This window comes from Aotus nancymaae, unplaced genomic scaffold (assembly GCF_030222135.1).
Source record: "Aotus nancymaae isolate 86718 unplaced genomic scaffold, 86718_ANA_hifiasm-v0.15.2.pri h1tg000011l, whole genome shotgun sequence".
NCBI lineage: Eukaryota > Metazoa > Chordata > Mammalia > Primates > Aotidae > Aotus > Aotus nancymaae.
This window is the reverse complement of record NW_026988422.1, coordinates 24862892-24887825: the sequence shown is the minus strand read 5'-3', so window position 1 is coordinate 24887825 and position 24934 is coordinate 24862892. Positions and strand designations below refer to the sequence as shown.

Below are 24934 nucleotides of genomic sequence, written 5' to 3'. Positions count from 1 at the left end.
AAGTATGTTACTTTTTAGGATGTTTTCTTCCAGCAAAATTACATGGAGAGTCTTCTAGGTTGTGGAATGTATTCATATTTCCTTCCTTTTTATTGCTGAGTAGTATCCCATGGTATGGACCTTCCACTGTTTGTTTAATCAATCACCTGTTAAGGGATGTCTGAGTAATTTCCGGTTTAGAGAGATTATAAATATAACTGCTCTGAACATTTATGCACAGTTTTTTAATTCTTTTTTTTCCTTTTTTTTTTTAGGGGAAAGGTCAAATGCAGTCCTCCACTACCACAAATTATGCAGTTGAGTTTCCCACATTTGGGGAAATCGCAGGAGTCAGCACATCCGGAGTGCAATGAATAAGCCTCGCCCTGGGAAAACCACCTTCGTGATCATGGTATCTCCCCTGCCAGGTAAGTATGCACAGGTTTTTGTGTGAATATAAATCTTCATTTCTCTGAGACAAATGCCCAGGAGTGCAATTGACAGTTAATATGGTAGTTGTATGTTTAGTTCTTTAACTGCCAAACTTTTTTCCAGAGTGTCTGTACCATTTCATATTCCCACAAGCAATGTACGAATTATCCAGTTTCTCTACAGGCTTGTTAACATTCGGTCTTGTCACTCTTTTATATTTTAGTAATTCTGAGAGGTTTATATGATATCTTGTATATTTTTCCATTAATAAACTTTATTTATTAGAGAAGTTTTAGGTTCACAGAGAAAATGAGAAGAAAGTACAGAGAATTTCCATGTATCTCCTATCCCCTCACATGTACAACCTCCCCCACTATTGATATTCTACATCGCAGTGATGTGTTTGTTACAGTCAATGAACTTACATTGGCACATCATTATCACCCAGAGTCCAGAGTTTACATTAGGGTTTACTCTTGGTGTTGGGCAAAGGTATAGTAACAAAAGTATAATAAATGCATTCACCATTGGTGTTGTACAAAAGTATAGTAACACAAATATAATGACATGCATTATCATACTTTATAAATTCACTGCCCTAAAAATTCTCTGTGCTCCATTTATTTCTCCACCCCACCTCTTAACCCTTGTCAGCCATGGAAATTTTTACTGTCTCCATAGTTATGATTTCTCCAGAATGTCTTATAATTGGAATCACAAAGTATATAACCCTTTCAGTTTAGCTTCTTTTACTAATATGCATTTAGATTTCCTCTATGTCTTGTCAGGACTTGATAGTCCATTTCCTTTTAGTGCTGAGTAATATTCCACTGCCTAGATGTACCACAGTTTCACCTACTGAGAGACATGGTCGCTTCCAAGTTCTGGCAATTGCTGATAAAGCTGCTAGAAGAAATGCAAGTACAGATTTTTGTGTGGACATAAGGCTTTTTTAATTCATTTGGTTAAATACCAAGGAACACAATTTCTGGATCATATATTAAAAGTATGTTTACCTTTCTAAGAAACAGCCTGTCTTGGGAGGCTGAGGCAGGGGAATCGCTTGAACCTGGGAGGTACATGTTGCGGTGAGACAAGATTGCACCACTACACTCCAGCCTGGTGACAGAGCAAGACTCTGTTTCAAAAAAAAAAAGAAAGAAAGAAAGAAAGAAAAGGAAATACCAGTCTTCCAAAGTGACAACACTATTTGTGTACTCCTATCAGCAATGAATTAGAATTCTTTTTGCGCTACATCCTCACCAGCATTTGATGTTGTCAGTGATATGAATTTTGGCCATTTTAATATATGTGTAGCGACATTTCATTGTTTTAATTTGTAATTTTCTTATGACATATGTTGAACATCTTGTCATATGCTATCTGTATATCTTATTCAGTAAGAGTTCATTCAGGCTGCTGTCTTTTGCCCTTTTCTTTTCTTTTCTTTTCTTTTCTTTTTTTTCCTAGTTTCACTCTTGTTTCCCAGGCTGGAGTGCAATGGCACGTTCTCAGCTCACTGCATACCTCTACCTCTCAGGTTCAAGCGATTCTCCTGCCTCAGCCTCCCAAGTAGCTGGGATAAAGCCTACTTAGTCATAGTGTATAACTTCTTTTATACAACGGTGAATTCCATTTGCTGAAAATTCCCTTTTCAAAAATTGCTTGGGCATCTTTGAGGGAGTCTGTTTCTGGGTTCTCTATTCTTGTCCATTGATCTATGTGACTGTCCCTCCACCAATACCACACAGGCTTAGATTATTGTGTCATTATAATAAGAAGAATATAAGGATAAGAATTATATTTTTATTATTTTCAAAATTGCTTTACCTAGTCTAGTTTTTTTTTTTTTAACTTTCCATATAGACTTATACTAGTAATATTTATATCTACCAAAGGTATTGCTGGGATAGTGATAGGAATTGGATTAAACCTGCATATTAGTTTGAGGAGAATTGACATCTATACTCTTTGATTTTCCCAATACACAAACACAGTATGTCCCTCCATTTATTTAGGTTTTCTTGATTTCTGCTGTCAGTGTTTTGCAGTCTTCGTCATACAAGTTTTACAAATGTTTTATTAGATTTATACTTAATCATTTTATTTTGAGTGAATTTAAGCGATATCGTATTTTTAATTTTGATATCCTCATATTCATTAGTAGCATTTAGAAATACAATTGCTTTTTATACATTTAACTTATACTCAACATGCTGAACTTAATTACCGGGTTTATAAAACTGGTTTTTGGTAGCTTCTTTGGAATTTTCTAGGTAGACAATCATGTCATTGGCAAATGGGACAGTCTTATTTCTTTATTTCTGATCTGTATTTCAATTTTTTTAAATTATACTTCTAGCACTTGGTGAAATAAGAGTGGTGAGAGCAGACATGCTTGTTTCCCAAACTTTGAGAGAAAGCATCCAGTCTTTAACCATTAAGTATAAGGTTAGCTGAATGTATTTTGTAGATGTTGTTTATCAAGTCTGGGAAGTTTAGCCTCATTTCCCAGAATTCTCAGAGTTTTCATCACAAATGGGTATTAAATTCTGTTAAATCCTTCTTAAGAACCAATTGACATGATCATGTGATTGTTCCTCTTTACCTCTTAATATGGGAAAGATTATATTGATTGACTTTTTGATATTGAACTAGTTTTGCATCACTGGGATAAAGCCTACTTAGTCATAGTGTATAACTTCTTTTATACAATGGTGAATTCCATTTGCTGATACAGTCATATGTCACTTAGTGACAGACATATATTCTGAAAAAATGTGATATTAGGAAATTTGGTTGTGCAGACATCATAGAGCCTATTTACACAACTAGATAATGAAGTCTCCTACACATCTAGGCTATATGGTATAGCCTATTGCTCCTAGGCCACAAACCTGTATAGCATGTTACTGTACAGAATACTGTAGGCAATTACAGCATATTGCTAATTATTGGTGTTTCAAAACACAGAAAAGGTAAAGTAAAAATTTGGTACTATAACCTACTTATGGGATGACTGTCATATATGCAGTCTGTTGTTCACTGAAACATAGCTGTGCATCACATAACTATATTTTATTAAGGAGTTTTGTATTTATATTCATGAGGGATATTGGTGTCTAGTTTTCTACTTTTGTACTGGAGATATTAGCTTCAAAAATGAATTGAGAAGTATTCTCTTCTCTTTGATTTTCTGCAAGAAACTATATAGTAGCAGTGTTAGCAATTCTTTAAACATTTGGTAGAATTCTCCAGTGAAACCATCTGGGCCTGAAAAATTGCTTCATCAATTACAAATCTGATTTCCTTGTTAGTTATAGGGTTATTTACATTTTCAATTTCATGTTTGGTAAGTTATGGCAGTTTCCATTTTTTGAGGAATTAGTCCATTTCATCTAAATTGCCAAACATATATGTATTGAATTTTTGTAGCGTTCCCTGATTATTCATTTGAGGTACATAGGATCTGTAGTGATGTTCCTATCTCACTTCTGATATTGGTAATTTGTGTTGTCTCTCTTTTTTTTCTTTGCCTTACTAGAGGTTTCAACTGTGTTAACCTTTGCAAACAACCAGTTCTTTATTTCAAGTATAGTTCTCTACTGTTTTTCCTTCAACTTCATTGATTTCCACTCTTTATTTTTCCTTTCTTTTTTCTTTTCTTCCACTTGCTTTGTGTTTGTTTTTATCTCCACTGTTATATTCCTGGCTGAATGGTTGGAGTGCCTCATTACTAACACCACATGGATGGGAGGAAAAGGATGGAAAGATCTGACTAGGAGCAGGTGTATTAGTCCATTTCCATACTGCTAATAAAGACATACTTGAGACTGAGTAATTTGTAAAGAAAAAGAAATTTAATGGGCTCAGAGTACCATGAGGCTGGGGAGGCCTGACAATCATAGCAGAAGGTGAAGGGCATGTCTTACACAGTGGAAAGTCAGAGAGAGTAAGAACCAAGTGAAAGGGGTTTCCCCTTATAAGATCATCAGATCTCATGAGACTTATTCACTATCATGAGAACAGCACAAGAAGCCGCCACCCCATAATTCAATTACCTCCCACTGGGTCCCTCCCACAAGACATGGGAATTATAGAAGCTACAGTTTAAGATGAGATTTGTGTGGAGACACAGCCAAACCATATGAGGGGGATTGCCCTGGTACCTCATTAAGGCAAAGTAAGCTTTCCAAGTGATGTCTACTGACATCATAGGGCGGGGTACAAACCAGTTTGGGGGAGTGAGTTCATTACTGCTTGAGGGGAAGAGAACAAAAGTCTCAGCTCCCTACTGAGCCTTTTCTGATACCACTTTAGCAAGGGATTCCAAGTGCCTCATTGCAGCCTAGAGTGAGTGGCAGTCTAGGTTCTTAGTCCAGGCTTTGATGGTATGGGTAGGGTGGGGCCACAGTTTTTTTCTGCTGTGTTTTGGCTGAATTAAAGCAGTTATTGTCTATGGTTTCCAGTCTTGCTAAACTGCCCATTCTTGGACAAGAACAGGCTTTTTTATTGGAGCTTTTTGCATCTGCACCCATTGGTATTTCCAGTTTACCAACTTCTTCAGTTCCAAATCTGAGATGCGTGAAACAAAAACAAAAAATAAAGAACTGACTCTTAGTCCCAATTCAGTTTTCAGAGTCACTTTATGTTTGTTTTATATATAATGTCCAAGGTTTTCAGTTTTACTCAGAGAAAAGTCTATCTTCCTAAAAATGAAAATCAATCAACATTATTTTTATAAATTATAATGATGTGGGTAATATGTATTGTATTAGTGATGTTCCACTCAATGTGTAATAGAAATTGTTCCTCATTAGAAAATTTAGGTCAGCTGGGCATGGTGGCTCATGCTTATAATCCCAGCACTTTGGGAGGCCAAGACAGGCAGATCGCCTGAGGTCAGGAGTTTAAGACTAGCCTGGCCAACATGGTGAAAACCCATCTCTACTAAAAATATAAAAATAGGCAGGCATGGTGGTGTGCGCCTGTAGTCCCAGCTACTCAGGAGGCTGAGGCATGAGAATTGCTTAAACCCAGGAGGAGAAGGCTGCAGAGAGCCAAGATCATGCCACTGCACTCCAGCATGGAGGACAGAGCAAGACTCTGTCTCAAAAAAAAAAAAAAAAAGGAAGAAAGAAAAGAAAATGTGGGTCAACTTAGCTTGGGAGTAATTGAATAAGCAAAGATAAACCATGCTGATAAACATTATTTTTATCCTTCTGAAAGCTAAAAAAAAACTGTGCCAATACACAGTTCCAGTTCTGAACTACTTAAAAGCAATGAAATATCTTGAATTGCTGGCTCACAGAGTTTCAGAGGAATAGTAAAAATTTCTAATGGATTTAAGGAAGTGGAGTAGAGTTGTCAACATTTTTTTGTATTTTACCTCAAGAAATATTTACCATTATTATTATTATTATTGAGACAAAGTTTTGCTCTTGTCACCCAGGCTGGAGTGCAGTGGTGCAATCTTGGCTCACTGAAACTTCCACCTCCCGAGTTCAAGTGATTCTCCTGCCTCAGCCTCCTGAGTAGCCGAAATTACAGGCACCTACCACCACACCTGGCTAATTTTTGTATTTTTAGTAGAGACAGAGTTTTACCATGTTGTCCAGGCTGGTCTCAAACTCCTGACCTCAGGTGGTCCACCTGCCTCAGCCTCCCAGAATGCTGGGATTGCAAGCATGAGCCACTGTGCCCTGCCATTATTTAGTGAAATTTGGTTTATTTTATCAAGAAGACTACAATTCCTTTATTGTTAAGTGATATCAACAACAGGGGCAAGGCCAATGCCTCATGCCTGTAATCCCACTTTGGGAGGCTGAGGCAGGTAGATTACCTGAGATCAGGAGTTCTAGACCAGCCTAACCAACATGGAAAAACCCCATCTCTACTAAAAATACAAAAATTAGCCAGGTATGGTGGCACATGCCTATAGTCCCAGCTACTTAGGAGGATGAGACAGGAGAATCTCTTGAACCCGGGAGGCAGAGGTTGCCGGGAGATGAGATCCCATGACTGCACTCCAGCCTGGACAACAGAGCGAGACTCTGTCCATTTGACCCAGCAATCCCATTACTGGGTATATACCCAAATGATTATAAATCATTCTATTATAAAGATACATGCACACGTATGTTCACTGCAGCACTGTTTACAACAGCAAAGACCTGGAATCAACCCAAATGCCCATCGATGATAGACTGGACAAGGAAAATGTGGCACAAATATACCATGGAGTACTATGCAGCCATCAAAAATTACAAGTTTGTGTCCTTTGTAGGGACCTGGATGAATCTGGAAACCATAATTCTCAGCGAACTGACACAAGAACAGAAAATCAAACACCACATGTTCTCACTCATAGGTGGATGACGAACAATGAGAACACATGGACACAGGGAGGAGAGCATCACACACTAGGATCCATTGAGGTGTGCCAAGGGAGGGACAGAGGGGGGTTGGGGAGGTCAGGGAGGGATAACATGGGGCAAAATGCCAGAGGTAGTTGATGGGGAGATGGAGGCAGCAAACCACATTGCCATGTGTGTACCTATGCAACAATCCTGCATGATCTGCACATGTACCCCAGAACCTAAAGTACAATAAAATAAAAAAAAACTATTTATATTGGCTGAGCTGTTGGAAAAAGCATTTCTATGCATTCTTTCCAATTGATAGAGTTCTGCTAAATACCTGTAGTAATGTCTTAATGAGCTCAGCAGCTTAGACCTAAAAGATCTCTCAACGAAAGGAAAGTAATTGTTTTATATTTATTTATTTATTTTATATATTTTTTTAATTTATCTATTTAAGGCCAAGTCTTGCTCTGTCACCCAGGCTGGAGTTCAGTGGTGCTACCTCGGCTCACTGCAACCTCTGCCTCCTGGGCTCAAGCGATTCTCCTGCCTCAGTCTCCTGAGTAGCTGGGATTACAGGCACACACCACTACATCTGGCTAATTTTTTGTATTTTTAGTAGAGACAGGGTTTCACTATGTTGGCCAGGCTGGTCTCAAACTCCTGACCTCATGATCTGCCCGCCTAGGCCTCACAAAGTGTTGGAATTACAGGCGTGAGCCACAGTGCAAAGCCTACCCTACAGTTTTCAACACATGCCTTGAAAACTCCTTCCCTCCTGCTTGCCTCTCATAGTCCACAGAATCTATTGTTCCTGTATTTATTTCCATGTGTGCTCAGTGTTTATCTCCCATTTATAAGTGACGACATGTGGTGTTTAGTTTTCTGTTCCTGTATTGATTTGCTTGGATTATGGCCTGCAACTGCATCCATGTTGCTATAAAAGACACGATTCATTCTTTTTTATGGTTCTGTAGTATTCCATGGTATATATGTGCCTTATTTTCTTTATTGTCTACTATTGATGGCACCCCAGTTGACTCCATTTCCTTGCTATTGCAAATAGCACAGGGATGAACATATGAATGCATGTGTCTTTTTAGTAGAATGATTTATTTTCCTTTGAGTATATACCCAGTAATGAGACTGCTGGGTCTAATGGTAGCTCTGTTTTAAGTTCTTTCAGAAATCTCCAGGTTGTTTTTCGGAGTGGCTGGACTAATTTAAATTCCCTCCAATAGGGTGTAATTTTTTCCCTCTTGCCACAACCTCTCCAGCATAGGCTGCTTTTTGATTTTCTAACATTAGCAATTCTGAGGGGTGTGAGATGGTATCTCATTGTGGTTTTGATTTGCATTTCTCTATGGTTAGTGAAGTTGAGCATTTTTTCATGTTTGTTAGCCACTTTTATGTCTTCTTTTAAGAAGTGTCTGTTAATGTCCTTTGCCCATTTTTTAATTGGGTTATTTGGTTTTTGCTTGTTGATTTGTTTAAGCTCCCTGTAGATTCTGAATATTAGACCTTTATATCAGATACATTGTTAATATATTCTCTCATTCTGTAGGTTGTCTGTTTACTGCGTTAATAGTTTCTTTTGCTGTGCAGAGCTCTTTAGTTTAATTAGGTCTCACTTGCGCATTTTGATCTTTATTACAATTGCTTTTGGGGACTTAACCAAAAATTCTTTGCCAAGGCCTATGTCAAAAAGAGGATTTCCTAGGTTGTCTCTTAGGATTAGTTTGAGGTCTTACATTTAAATATTTAATCAATTTTTAGATTCTTTTTGAATATTGTCCAGCTTTAATCTGCTGCATATGGCTAGCCAGTATCCCAGCACTATATTTATTGAATAGGGAGTCCTTTCTCCATTGCTGGTTTTCCATCAGCCTTGTCAAAATTTAGATGGTTGTAGGTGTGCAGCTTTATTTCTGAGTTTTCTATTCTGTTCCATTGGTATATATGTCTTTTTTTTTCCATCAGTATCATGCTGTTTTGACTACTGTAGCTTTATAGCATAGTTTGAAATAGGATAGTGTGATGCCTCCAGCTTTGCTCTTTTTGCTTAGGACTTTTTTGGATATTTGGGCTCTTTTTTAGTTCCATGTAAGTAGTTTTTCCTAATCTGTGAAGCATGATATGGAAGCACACAGTCTTCCAAGATTAAGTCAGAAAGAGATTGAAACCCTGAATAAACAAATATTAATTTCTGAAATTGGATCAGTAATAAGAAAGCTACTGATAAAAAACAAAAACAAAAACCAAAAAAACCTAGACCAGATAGAGTCACAGCTGAATTTTACCAGACATACAAGAAGAACTGCTATGAATACTACACGTATTATTTCAAAAACTGGAGGAGGAGGGCCTCTCTCCCTAACTCATTCTATGGAGCCAACATCAGACTGATTCTAAAATCTGGCAGAACAGACTAGGCATCAAAGGAATATACCTCAAAATAATAAATGCCATCATGATAAACCCACAACCAACATCATACTGAATGGGCAAAAGCTCAAAACATGTAAAGACAGTGTCTTGAGAAATGGAACAAGATGAGGATGCCCATTCTCACCACTCCTATTCAATATAATACTGGAAGTCCTAGCCAGAGCAATCAGGCAAGAGAAAGAAATCAAGGTCATCCAAATAAGAAAAAAAGAAATCAAACTATCTCTCTTCATTGATAATGTGATTCTATACCTCGAAAACCCTAAAGACTCCACCAAAATGCCCCTAGAACTGACAACTTTAGTAAAGTTTCAGGATACAGAATCAATGTACAAAAATTAGTAGCATTCCTATACACCAACAAAATCCCAGCTGAGAGTAAAATAGGGAACACAATCCGACTTACAATAACCACAAAGAAAATGAAATACCTGAGAATACAGCTAAACAAGGAGGTTGATAGGGTTTAGCTCTGTGTCCCCTCTCAAATCTCATCTCAAATTGTAATCCCCACATGTTGAGGGAGGGGGTGATTGGATCATGGGGGTAGAGTTTCCCCATACTGTTCTCATGATAGGGAGTGAGTTCTCAGGAGATCTGATGGTTTTATAGGTGTTTGACAGTTCCTCTTCACACTCACACTTCCTTCTGTGGCCTTGTTGAAGAAGGTGCCTGCTTCCCTTTCATCTTCCGTCATGATTTTAAGGATCCTGAGGCCTCCAAGCCATGCTTCCTGTATTGATTTGCTTGGATTATGGCCTGCAACTGCATCCATGTTGCTATAAAAGACACGATTCATTCTTTTTTATGGTTCTGTAGTATTCCATGGTATATATGTGCCATATTTTCTTTATTGTCTACTATTGATGGCACCCCAGTTGACTCCATTTCCTTGCTATTGCAAAAAGCACAGGGATGAACATATGAATGCATGTGCAATTCTCGCCTCTGATAAAGTAGACTTTAAAGCAACAAAGATCAAAAGAAGCAAGGAATGACATTACATAATGGCAAAAGGATCAATGCAACAAGAAGAGCTAACGATTCTATAGATCAATGAGACAGAAAATTAACAAGGATATTCAGAACTTGAACTCAGACCTGGAACAAGTAAACTTAATAAACATTTATAGAACTCTCCACTTCAAATACACAAAACATACATTACCACCTCACACCTATTCCAAAGGTGACTATATAATTGGAAGTAAATCACTCCTCAGTAATCGCATAGCATTTCATAGGTTTAAATTAAATATTGGTTGGCTGTTTGTTTGTTATCTTCTTCCCTTATTCCTTCCTGACTACATCATTAAGTATAATTATCAGTATAAAAGAGGTTTTCAATACCCATTACTAAATTGCATTCTAGCCTGGGCAAGAAAGCAATACTCCCATTCTCTCTCCCTCTTTCTTTTCCTTCTCCCTCCTCCCCATTCTCTCTCTCTCTTTCTCTTCCTTTTTCCTCCTTCCTATTCTCTCTCTCTCTTTCTCTTTTAAAAAAAATAAAAAAAGTATACTAACCCAGAGTTAATAATCAAAGGGTAACTTCAACATCAATCAATTAAAAATTGTATTCTTAATGAATCATATCTAGGTCATTTTTCTCCAAAGATTTCATATATATACATATATATGTTTGTGTATATATAATATATATGTTTGTTTATTATATATAAATTTGTGTGTGTGTGTGTATATATATATATACACACACACACACACAAACTTTGCATAGCATAATTTTAAAAATATGCAGTGTGTACACATTTTTCCCAATGCCTGAAAGCACTGAGATAGGAAACTCACAAAAAAAAAAAAAAAAAAAAAAAAGCCTGTGGAACTGTAAGTCAACTAAACCTCTTTCCTTTATAATTACCCAGGTAGTATTCTTTATAGCAGTGTAAGAATGAACTAATACATATGTGAAAAGTCTCTACAAGATAAACTACAAAACACTGCAGAAAGAAATCAGAGATAACACAAATAAATGAAAAAACATTCTATGCTCGTGGATTGAAAGAATCAATATTGTAAAAACAGTCCTACCACCCAAAGTAATTTACAGAGCCAATGCTATTCCTATAACGTCTTACATTTTTAAAATGTTAAAAGAAAACTATGGCTCACTATATAATTGTTAGATTTATATATACATTATTAGAAATATTTTCAAATATAGCAAATAAAATGTGTCACATTTAAAGAAATTGCTCTTAAGATAATCATGAAATTTAACACAAAAACAATGAATAATGCTCCAAAAATAGTAGAGCAGAATGATTGTAATTAATTGGTTAGGAAGTAAAAATCGATGAATATATTTTGTATTTTATCTTTTTGTTCTGCATTTGAGAAAGAGTAAGGGAGAAAGAGTAAGGGAGGGAAAGAGAGATTGAATGATAGAAGGGGTGGGGAAAATGGGAAAAATTTTGTAAAATCTGGCTTCATATAGGAAAGCAGATGGCAGTCAAGCACTTAATAAGGAAAAAAAATGCCTTTGAATGCCCATATAGAGCAAAGCTGGAGGAAAAGGAAGAATAAATGAAGAGTAATGCTGAATTTCAGGCAATGCATGGGGTAGAGAGGCGATTACAGTTTAGTGGCCAAATTGTTGTTTTCCTTTAGGCCATTCATATGGAAACACTTTTAAGCATTATTTTAACCAATAACAAATTGCTATTGTCTTTAATAATGATCGTTGGAACAGTTTTATAACATATGTGTGTGTGTGTATATATATACACATATATGCATTAAACAGTACATTAAGGGATACTTTCATTCAATATTTTATATCAGAAAAAAGAAAAAATAAATCAACGGTAAGTTAAAATTTTGTTATTCAAATGCCTCCTTACCCTTGACCTGAGTTATTTTATTCTGCATAAAGAGTCTCCTTCTACCACATGGCACAGGGTATGTCCATAGATTAAATTCATCTCCTGCACCCTGGTAACCTAACTTAGCTAAATGTAGTTGTATCTATACTTGGCTACAATGATAAAGTTTCCTTAAGTAAACCTCTTCCCACTATCAATCAAATCGAGACCAAATCCCAACCCTGTTTTTCCTAGGGCACTTCACAGTATACCAACCTACCTTGGAGCCTTAGCTCCAGCTACTTTCCCACTTGTAACCCATGAAGCAATCCAGTTGAAATTACTCAATCTTCTGAAGCCCTTTACTTTCCTGTCTCTCTATTGTCATTCTTGACAGACTCATCACTTGGACCTTTCTCCCCAGATCCCACATTTTCTTATAGAAATTTTCACTTTCATTTTACAGCATAAACAGAATTTCTTTTCATCACATGGATTCTTTCCTGATCAATAACCCCAGTCGTTCTCTTTCCATACTTTCATTTCTCACTTTATTCCTTATGGTTGTTTAATGTATTTGCATTGATTCATCACTGCTTGGTTTTTTGGCCTCCCCAGAATGGCATTAAAACCTTTGATAGAAGTGGTCTATGATTTGCTCATCCATTTTGGAACCATCAGTATGATTTTGATAGTACCTTGGACACTAAAAATTCCATAAAGACTTGTTTGATCATGTTAGTGAAATCCCAGAGTTCTATGGTTTCTGATTAGTAACTTACATTTTGGGTGATAGTTTATTTCCACATTCATATGTTGTCAGGTTTGTCACTTGCCAAAATGAAGTAAGTGGACCACTGAAACATGACTTCAGTGATTGGAGTCAACAGCTTGTATTAATGAATAATCAAAATGGCCAATTAGACAAAAGAGACTAGAAGTGGTTTGTTAATTTTAGGTGCCTCAACTCTGGCTGAATGCTTATGGAACAATAAACTTCTCAGAAACAGAAAGTAGGATTTAAAGGACTCAACATTCTGCATGACTTTTGAAAGTGGAAAAGAAATAATTATAGTTCACTTTATGGGTTTTTTCTGGTTTAGTGGAAACCAGGATAGCTGAGAAATAGAGTCTCAATTTGAGAGATTTTAAAGGTTTTTATCTTTGGTACTAGAAAGGAAGGAAATGTTCTTTAAAATGAAAACTTAGCTGTAGAAGAAAACAAGAAAAATTGCAAAAGGCAGGGAAATTACAGAATCTACAATTTTTGGTGTTCATTATTTTCCACTATTCCAGTTCAATAACCCTGAAATTAGATGACAATAAGAGGTGCTTTCTGTGACAAGCACTTCAGTTCTTATTAGATTTCCAATAGTCAATTAGATTTGGCATGGCCCAAAAATGCCTCAAAATGCTTTACCTTCTCTTATTTCCAAAGTCATATAATGTTTTAAAACCATTCCTGATATAATGAACTTTTTAAATAGTAGGTGATATCTGTATCTCCTCTATCAGACCCTATATTTGCATCTTTTTACATATCTTTATATCTTTATCTGCACTGATCAAGAATAAAGTTGATTTTTAGTCTGGTAGAGAAACAATTTAATTCAGAAGAATCATCCTGTGTATCAGAGAAACTATTTTCATAGTATCTCAAAATGCCTCTCTCACTGGACATCTTGGAAGCCTGATCCTTTCCTTCAAAGTCCAGTTTAACTCCCACACTCTTCAAAAAGACATTCCTCACCTTTTCCCTCCTTGGTGATGACTGCCTAACTTGAACACCTGCTATATGATATTTGTCACTTAACACGTGGTACCTGGTAGATTTTATTACTGTTTCTGGTGGTCTGGTCTTTCTAATCATAAACAAGGTCCTTACAGTCAGAGACTCTTAGCATAGCGCTCCAAGCATAATGGGACATTGCCAATCCATCAATAGATGTTTGTGGTTTTAATACAGATGATTATTTACCAAAGACTATGGAACTCCTGCTTATCCCCTTTCACTGTATCAAACAGGGGGAGACAGTAGCCAGTCTTAAATTTCTGCTGAATGGATAAATAATTTTTCAAACCCTATAGACATTTGTGAATTCTAAATACAAATGCAAGATAACCAGACCGGATGTTAGTAACCTAACCTGTCATTTATCTAAGTACACTCCTTCAAACAGTAGTCTCAAAAAGGTTTTCATTGTAACTGTATATTTGAGAAATACAGTGTACTATGCCATCTTTCTAACCATTTGCAATGCACATTTTTATATTAGAAGTCCTCAGTATGAATGCATTTTAAACCCAGTGTTTAACTCGCCATTTCCTAAATATATTGAACATGTAACTTTACCATCATATCTTAAAATTGCAGTTACTTGAAACATACTTTGAGAAACAAATTGAAATGGCCCTTTGGATCAGAATCTAACACTTATCTTCAGCAGAAGTGGGTGGTGGATGGGAAGCTGCCCAGCTACAGATGTGGAGGCATTTTCTCACAAGACACATCATCAGTCTATTGTCATCTTCCTATACTCTCTAGTATTAATGCAGCATTAATTTCATAGCTATTTGTTAAATAATTAAAAGCTCAGCACACTACTATTCTTATAAATTCATATTTTATTTATATATTACATATATTTAATAATGATGCTGTGAGCAAGATGGCTTTTCTCTCAAGGCTAATGTATGTAAAAAGGCTAAGTGTAGTCTGGCACAAGTTGGAAGAGTTGTTATGAAACAATATTAAAAGTCATCTTATCACAATAAAATATAGTTAAGTTTCCAAATGTATTTTCCTATCATCTAATATATATATAGTTTCACTCTTGTTGCCCAGGCTGGAGTGCAATGATGCCATCTCAGCTCACCACAACCTCCACCTCCCGAGTTCAAGTAATTCTCCTGCCTCAGCCTCCTGAGAGCTGGGATTACAGGCATGCATCACCATGCCCCGCTAATTTTGTATTTTTACTAGAGACGAGGTTTCTCCATATGGGTCAGGCTGGTCTCAAACTCCCAACCTTAGGTGATCTGCCAGCCTCAGCCTCCCAAAGCGCTGGGTTTATAGGCATAAGCCACTGCACCTGGCCCCTATCATCTAATATTTAAGGAAAAATGAAAACATCCCTCCTATATTCAAGTATCTGGAATTTATATACTTTTATACCAAGTCACATGACATCTTTGTTTCCTACCTGATTTTTAAAAATTAATTGTTGTTGTTGTTAGTCATACACTGTAAAGTCTAGGACACAAGTATGATTGTTGTGAGGGGCCAAGGGCTTTTGCCCAGTGTAAATCAAGAAGCTTGTAGTCCTGTTTGCTCTTGGCAATCGTGTTAGAACCCTGAGGGAAGCCACCATAAGAATGAAGTAAGCATGAGGACTGAAAAGGGAAGATATAAAAATAACAGAATTTTTACCCTAATAAAATTATGACTAAAGTCTTTCCTACTTTCGATTTTTATATTACAGAAGGTAATGCATCTTCTTTAAGATTTAGGCAGCAAACCACATTGCCATGTGTGTACCTATGCAACAATCCTGCATGATCTGCACATGTACCCCAGAAGCTAAAGTATAAAAAATAATAATAATTAAAACAAAAATTCTGAAGGCAATTTCCCAATAGTAATCAAAGGGTTTTAAAACATTCACCTAGCCATTACAACTCTTCTTAAATAATGAGAAATAAGCATTCATCAACATGGCCTTAGGGTTCTCCTCAGCTTGGAAAAACTTCTTACCTGCTTCCTTCTGACTCTAGGCCCTGATTTCCCTTTTCTTAGAGCCTTTCTTTATTTACTTTAGAAAACTTACAATAGTAAATTTTTTCTATGTTATGTAAATATTTTCAAAAGCCTCTTACCAGTTTTACAACCCTGGAATGGCTTTCTCAAGGACCTGGAAGCCATCCCTTTCAATGTAAACAGCAAGGGAGATAGTGTTGCTGTTTCCCAATTTTGTGGGATGGTAGGAGCCTGACTTCTGCCTGAGCCTTGCTTCAATTGTGAAACTACCTCCTGTCACAACAATAAGAGAAAATGTATTTTTCCTTTGGGTGAAGCCAATTAGCAAACACTGATAGCCTCTGGTTTCCAGCTCACCCCAGCACTTAAAAGTCCTCCTACCCTTTGTTTCGGCACAGTCAAGTTCAGACTACATTTTGGTCTTCCCCTATCCTATTGTGATAGCTTTAAATAAAGTCTTCTTTGCTGTTTTTTTTTTAAAAAAAAAGATTCAGGCCTTTTTAAGTTAGTGTTTTCTGCCACTTACAAAATAATAAAAAAAAAAAAAAAGTAATTGATACAGAACCTGGTCCTAAGGGGTGGGGGTCATATAAATAACAATAATATAGAATGAACTGAATACATACAGTGAACACACCTACATCCCAGGCTGTAAGGCTGCCCATCATTGTAATGTGCTTAGGCAACAGTTGCTTCAAATGTTGCCTGGCTCCAGCTAGGTGCTCAGATTGTGTTCTCACTGAGGCTTTAGCTCTAGGATACTTACTAGGGAAATTTAGGATTTTAAAATAGGTGTATATCAGTGAGGGTGCCAGAAGGAAACAGATGACACACTCAGCTGAAATTCTGAGAATTTAATGAAGAGATATTTGACATAAGTATGGACATGGTTAATGGAACCAACTGGGGATGTGAGACACATAGGTGTTGATGAGAATGGGAAGCCATTCGCCTCTTTGGGCTGTAGGGCTGAAGGGAAGAAACAGTGTTACCATGGGGCGGAGAAAGTGAAAGCTATGGAGGAACACAATTATTGCGGGGGAACTGCAGCAAACCTGATTCCGAGGAGGGGTAGAAATACTCCGTCTTCTCTCTCCTCCCATGCTCCAATCTCCAAGAAGTTAGTTCGCCTAATCAAATCACAACTGATTATTTTTTACTGATTCATAATAGATGTACGTATTTTCAGGGTACATGTGATAACTTAAAACATTTATGTAATTTTAAAGATAAAACTTGTATAATTGGGATATCCACTACCTTAACTATTTGTCTTTCCTTAGGCTAGAAACATTCAAATTATTCTATTCTAATTATTTTGAGCTATGCAATAGATTATTGTAAACCATGATCACCCTACTGATTATCAAACACTACTAGGTCTTATTTTCTCTATCATAGTGCACATGTGTACCCCACTAAGAAGATCTACAAAATGAAAAAAAAAAAAATCGGGGATATAAGTGGCTCATGTGAAGGCATTTTGGATGATTTTGACCTAAGATTCCTATGTGATAGGCATGTTGTTATTATTTTTGTTTTCCCCTCAAATAAGATTCTAGGTCTGATTATCAGGATAAAATCATAATGAGTTCGCTTATGGGCTTGTCTCACTTGATTGTCAAAGACACACTTGTCACAACTCTGCCAGCCAAATAAGGAAACAGAAGTGACATCAGAATGTTGTGTGGCACATTGAGAAAGGTCAGGATTTAAAACAAAATTAATTTGAAGATACTTAAGAGCATAATCACTAGAAGCTAGGGACATGGGACAAAGAACATAGGCAGAGTGTTAGTCTGTAGCGGCCAGGGCAGTAAATTTCAATGTGTATAGAACTTCATTCTGCCTTCCTACCTGTCTCCATCCCAGGCTCATATAGAATCTTAAACCACTGTCTGGATCAAAAACAGTGATCCAGAATAAAGACTAGACCCCAAGCTAAGCATATGGAAGAAAAGATTCTACTCATTTAGAAATTTTGAGCTGAATTTTCACCACAAGAGTCTAAGAAATAAAAAAGAGAAAAGGGTAACTGGTGGAAATAAATGGAAAGAAAGTAAAAGAATACATAAAGCAAGATGTTGGTACAAATTAAAATATGGTAGTAGGAAGAAGTGTAAAATTACCAGACAGATAATCTGTGCTTTGTAAACTGTAATACACTAAATAAATGTGAGTTATTTAAAAATATTATGTGAATTTTCCTTCTAATCATTTTCATGATATGTCTGATAGTACAAGTCTCCTTTCTATTGCTGTTGGTTAAATAAAATCAAATTTTAAAATGGTGTTATATGAGCTCAGAGGATTAAATCCAAATTTTTCTAATATAAAGAGTATCTAGAAAACGTAAAAATTTGAAGATATTATCTGAACACCTAGCCTATTGTTAAAAATATATCTGTGGAAGCCTGAATATGGAATTTAAATTCCTGAATTTGAGATTGACAAGTGACTCTTTAAAGAGCTCGTCTAATTTTCACCACTTACTAGGTGTGTGATATTGGGAAAGCACTTTCTCTGACCTAATTTTTTCTACCCATAAAATAGAGATAATATTTGTCTGAACTTACTATGGAAGTTACAAGGTTAAATGAATGATTACACATAAGGCGGGTAAAACAGTGGTACTGATGGTATTCTATGGAAGATTCTCATTGCAAAACAATCACCTTTCAATTATCTGCTCAAATAATGAAGAAACTGCACTGTTAATACTATTAAGAATATTTTATATAACTATTAAACAGGTTTCTGTGTTAACAGTTATAACTAAAATGTGAGACTCTGAAACTCCATTACAAACCTGAAAATAAAACCATACTGGGAAATCTGGTTCCGCAGAATTTGACATTTTCCCCAACTTCTCTCATGCCCCAAACCATTTCCCTTTCAAACTCTTGTAAAACTTAATCAGTTGCATGTGAAATTAGATTCTTCTTCTAAATATGGTTCTTTAAACTTCACTGGGGTAGAGAAATCATTTAAATAATTTGATTTGCCCTGCATTCCCCCTCTAGATTCAGCTGTTTTTAAAATCTATTTTACACACTGTCAATAAGAACTGGAAAGCATGATGCCTTCCTGATTTATTGAATGAGGATCCTAGAATCATCTGTCTATGCACAGAACTTCAACTCAATGAACAGAGATATGCTCTTTTTAACAAAACCAACATATGTTTTCAGCGCAGTCCCTGCTTTACAGAAAACACAACTTTATTCCCTCTAGCACTGTTTCTACACTCCTTTGGTTAAGGTCTGTCACATCATGTTAGAATTATCTCTTTACTTCTCTGCCTCCTCTATTAGACTATAGGTTCTATGAAAGTTTTATTCATTTTTCATTCACATTGCTAAATATTTCCTTCATATGACATTAGCAAATTCTCAATACATAAAAAAAGATTTAATAGGTGACCAATTTACATGTAGTTAAAGTGAGAGATTAACTGTATTTGAGAATAAAATTCATAGTCCTGACCTTAAAACTGCCAGAGGTTTTGAATTATCCTCAGAGACTTGAGGAGGAAGGACTTTTAAAATAATTTTATAAAATGCATGAAGAAATTTCTTACAAAATATTTTTATAAGCATGGAACCAAGGGTTAATATAAAACACATATAATGCTAGCATTCACTAGAGGCTCATTTCTCTGTAGGTGCCACGTGCCTAGCCTACATCTCTTAAAATCAGATCCATCCATTTTCTAAGTTTCCTTTTTTTCCTATGGCTAAGATTACAATCTATCATTTAGAGAGAATGTGACACCTAGATAAAAGCAAGTATATAAAAAGGAATCGAAACTGATGCAGAAGGAAAAAAGTACAAATAGGCTGCAATTCTGTTAGTTAAAATGACATGGTTGGGAGCTGAGAAGATAGCACAGAAAAAAAAAAAAAAGCAAAAGTTTTTAGGTCATTTTTATCAAGTGACTCGTATTTGCAAGAATGTGAAAACATGTCAAAAATAACCATATTTTCCAAGTTCATTGTTCTAAAATCCTTCCTCTCTGATATTTGATATATTTGGTAAAATACTCATGCTTTAGTTTGAAATCAATTTTATATTTGTTTTAAATATTTAAATGATATCCATATTTAAATATATTTCAATAATATCCAACCACCTCCTACTATGTGAAATGTTTAATCACAAACCAGTGAGTCTTTTTATTGCCCTCCAGTCATAATTATCATGTACCTTTAGTATGTGGAGTACCTATTGGTTTGCACAGATATACTGAGCAAAAAATACTTATATGGCAATTGACCAACTAATCTCAGGGTGGTCCCCACTACTGAACGCTGAACGTTTCTTATCTTGTTTCATGTGTGTAATGAAATAAAGCACAAGAAAATCAGGAAATGCGAGTTCTTATCCAGTTTCATCATTGGCATCATCAAGTCCCTTCTCTGGATCACAGTTTTCTCTCCTGAAAAATAAAAAAACTTTGACTAGCTGCTTCTTAATATTCTTTTCTTCATAGTTATATAATTCTTCCTGTTAAGGTCTTATTTTAAAAATAAGAAATGAAAAGGCTACAACTATGATAACTCTTCATGGATATTTTGGAATATTTTATTAGTTGCAGTTATTTCTGCAATTATTATAGCAAATAACATAGAATAAGATAGCCTCCAAATATTAGCAATGTGTCCAATTATGTTAAATAAAAAATCATTGGGCTAATCATTTGTGAAGGAAAAAAATAGTGCAGTTTTGGTTTTCCCTGTACTGGAGCTTGTCCTTCTCTTTTGAAGAGAGATGTTTCTTAACGCTCAGCAGCATACGTGCTCGTGTAACTTAGCAGATGACAAGGGCAGTTCCCCTGCATTTCTGTGCATTTTTAGCAGTGCAAAATTTTAGTGGTGGTAATTCTAGGTATCAGAGGTGTCACTTTGTCTGTAGGACACTTTAACAATGAAAAGAAAGAATGGACCAAGAGTCAGGCCTGCTTTCAACTAAATGTGTCCTGTTTGGCTAAACTTGTGCTCAACCCAGGAAAACTTTATTTACTAATTTCTTTTTTTTTTTTTTTTTTTTTTTATACATGTTAACATGGTCATTTTTTTTCCTGTATATTTTCTTTTTTTTTTTTTTTTTTTATTGCATTTTAGGTTTTGGGGTACATGTGAAAAACATGCAAGGTTGTTGCATAGGTGCATACGTGGCAGTGTGATTTGCTGCCTTCCTCCCCTTCACCCATATCTGGCATTTCTCCCCATGCTATCCCTCCCCAATTCCCCACCCCCCCGCTGTCCCCCCCACTCCCCCACAACAGACCCCCATGTATAGTAATTTCTTAGCATTGGCTTTTATTGCCTTCAGGCTTTTAATATTATATTTATTGATATGTGCCTCATATATTTGGGGGACTTCTTAAAAGAAGATTTTGTATCAATATGTAAACTGGTCATTTGAAACTGAGATGGTTATGATTTTCATGCAATTTTAAAATCATAACTATGAATCATAATTGCAAAACACAAGACAGTACATGCTGCAAAAATACAAATCCATTTAGTAGCTCAAAAAAGAATGAAAGTTTCAAACCATACAGCAAGATGAAAAGTATATTGTAAAGAAGGAAGGAAAGAAGAAAGGGAAAGGGAGACACAGAAGGAAGAAGAAAGGGGGAACAGGGAATGACAGAGAGAAAGAGGAAGGAGTCATATCTTAGGCATATGTTCGGTACTGAATAAGTGTCAGTTAATATGCTGGTTTGAAGTATACAAAATTAGTGATATTATTTTTATCTGCAAAAATTCCCACAGTTTTCATATGGTTCAACTTAGCATATTCAAAATTATTTTTCAAGATTTGTCTCTATCAGACTAGTGGTGAAAGAGTATAGTGCAAGGCAACATCCTCTGAAATAGACAATGCTGACAAGTCAGGACTTCTTAGATGGCCAGTTCTGTCTGGTTCAGTCCACCAACTAGGTAGAGCATCTTCTCTACTAAGAACCAGAAGCCCACAAGTAGCTGTTTTTCACAAGGTGTATAATTGTTCACTGTAAAAGGGATGCCCTTGCTTTAAAACCCTTGCCATCTGTGTTGTGATTCAAGCTTTAGAGAATATAAAACCTATATGCCATGCTTCCACCACTGATACATCTAATACCATGGGGTTTACCAGAACATATAGACAAAGTAGCAAGCCTCCACAATGTAGACCTGATGCTGAGCCTATTACTGAACCCCAAATAGCAGCATTTTACGACATCAATATGTAGGTCAGAATGACATTCAAATGTGTGAACTCTGATGCTTCTAATCCCGGTGAGGCTCACCAAGCATTGTGCATCCATTTTCCTGATAGATGATGTAAAGTGTAATAATTTGTCCTTTATTTTAGATAAATTCCAAGATGATGCCTAATGTTGGTTGGTTGGTTTTATAACTAATTTTATTAGTTATAAAAATGTCTAAATTAACAGTTAATATGTGTATATATTAATGTAGGCAACTACATACCTAATTACAATTTTTTATATAAAACATATGTGTATAAATATATACACATATAAAATATAAATGTATAATGAATTACATTTGTGCTTAACAAAATTGTTATATATATACAATAAACTTAGATACATTTTTATTTTTATTTTCAAATTATCTAACTTTATAATAATTGAGGATATTTAAGCAAAGAGATACATAATTAAATAGAAGTTTTACATTAAATGAGGATCAGAAAAAATATAAATTAGAAGATCTTTTGACTCAAAAATATTAAGAAAAAAGAATAAAGAAAAACCACAAGTTTCTACTATAATAGGCAAAAAACAAACAAAAAAACATGAGTTATCCCTCCAGAGAATTACACAATTTGTAAGAAAATTGTAGGCAAGGTCATAATCTTTGTCCCCATATTTTGTCCCCCTTTCTTTTTATACCCAAAGTGAGAATCATACCCCTATACCAATGAGCTGGCACCCTCTCTTTCTTTTCTTTTTCTTTCTTTTTTGAGACAGAGTCTCACTCTATTGCCCAGGCTGGAGTGCAGTGGTATAATCTCGGCTCACTGCAAACCTCCACATCCAGGGTTCAAGTGATTCTCTTGCCTTAGCCTCCCAATTAGCTGGGAATACAGGCGGACACCACCATGCCCAGCTAATTTTTGTATTTTTAGTAGTGACGGGATTTTACCATGTTGGCCAGGCTGGTCTCGAACCCCTGATCTGAGGTGATTCACATGCCTCGGCCTCCCAAAGTGCTAGGATTACAGGCGCAAACTACTGCACCGGCTTTTTCTTTTCTTTCCTTTTTTCTTTCTTTCTTTCTTTCTTTCTTTTTTTTTTTTTTTTTTTGAGACAAAGTTTCACTCTTGTTGCCCAGGCTGGAGTGCAATAGTGGGATTTAGGCTCACTGCGACCTCTGCCTCCTGCGTTCAAGCAATTCTCTTGCCTCAGTCTCCCAAGTAGCTGGGATTACAGGCACCTGACACAACACCCAGCTATTTGTTGTATTTTTAGTAGAGATGGGGTTTCACCATGTTGGCCAGGTTGGTCTTGAACTCCTGATCTCAGGTGATCCACCCACCTCAGCCTCCTAAAGTGTTGAGCTTTTATTTCCAAATCATATTGTCCGGTTCTTGGGCCCTATCCTGTCATTACCTGTTAGCAATAAAGGACCTCAGATTCCCTGTATGCACTCACAAAGATCTTTCATTACAGTGTGAGCACTTTCTTACTAGTGTGTTGTTCTTTATCCCCTTCACCTTGTGCATTTCCTGACTCTCTGCTTTCTCTTTTATATCCATCTCCTGCTGTTGTCAACATAGACTCTCAATGCTCTTAATGTTTCCTTTCTCTTTGTCCTCATTTTAAGCTGTTTCCTTAGTATTTTAGGTTCTCCATTGAGGTCTCCAAATGACTACAAAGCAATGATCATCCTGGTCATCGATAACTTTATTGTTCACTAATGTTTCTGCCTTGTTGACCACCTTGGCTACATCCCCAGATGCTATAAACTTACTGGCTTAACATCAGCCACGTATGATGCTAATCGTAATCAATTCACAAAGTAGTCTCTGAAAACTTCCCATTAGCAGGCTGCTCTGTCCTAACCTATGTATCTTCATAAACGTATATAGTTTGCCTTTACAAAGGGGAAGGTCTTCTTTTCTTAACACCATTGTGGTTTGAGAGAGAAGGAAATCATTTCTGAGAGAAGGAAAGCAAGGCAGACTGTCGTCTGGAGAAAAAAGTCCTTTGCAATGGTGTTTTCTTCTATCTCTTTTTAAATTTCTTGATGAGTTCCAGGCTCATAACAAAGGCTTCTGTAGCCAACTGTGGCCGTATGTATCTGTCCTGGATTGAAGTAACTCCTTGCACAATAAAGGCAGCCTAACCACTGAGAGACACCTTCAATACTTTTTCAATTCTCCAGCTCCTCTGTCATTCCATCTCTACTTCTCAAATATAGCTACTGCAGTACGTAAAGTAATGGTTTCAGAAATCGCAGTTTGTTGTAGTTCACAGGAAAAAAAAATGAAGACTATGCAAATAAAATCTTTAACGTCAAAAGTGTTAAAAGAACAAAAGATAATTTGATCACTGAGTAGGAAGTGGTTGTCTGATCAAGTCAAATTCATATATAAATTGGTGATTATAAATCAAGAGATCTGTCAATGTCAAATAAAATATGTAGAGAAAAATATCTAAATTTAACAGTTTACTTGGGATATAAGAATTGTAATTCAGGGCATACACACAGACCAGGTCGTCTTTGATATGTCCAAAGAACAAAGAGGAGTTCTGATGTTTTATAAAAAGGAGAGCTCTGACTGCTGAGTGACAATGTTGGGTAAAATTACTCTTAAATTTGTAGCAGGTTGTTTCAGAAGCCATTAGGTTAAACTTTCAGGTTACAGCAGGCAGTTTTAGCAGTCAAGCTTGCAAAAAATTACACTTTTGGAGCAATGTTAAGTGCCGTGACTGCTTTTCCCCGCTGGCTTCTCAACTCTTTTTTATTTGAGTAGGACAAGACTTGAGTCTCCAACTCATATGATCAATTTTCACAGATCCTTTAATTTTAAAAAGCAGGAGTTTATTATAAATATAGAAATCTATTCATGTAAATGACTTCACCTTTTTGGGGATATAGATGTGACTACAA

At 36.1% G+C, this 24934-nt stretch overlaps 1 non-coding gene across 1 annotated transcript; it reads right to left on the bottom strand.

The window, feature by feature from the left end:
• Positions 1–251: 251 nt before the first annotated feature.
• On the bottom strand, positions 252–415 carry LOC135274505 (U1 spliceosomal RNA). Its single transcript, XR_010342322.1, has one exon. It is a non-coding gene; the product is annotated as a U1 spliceosomal RNA (small nuclear RNA).
• Positions 416–24934: the final 24519 nt, after the last annotated feature.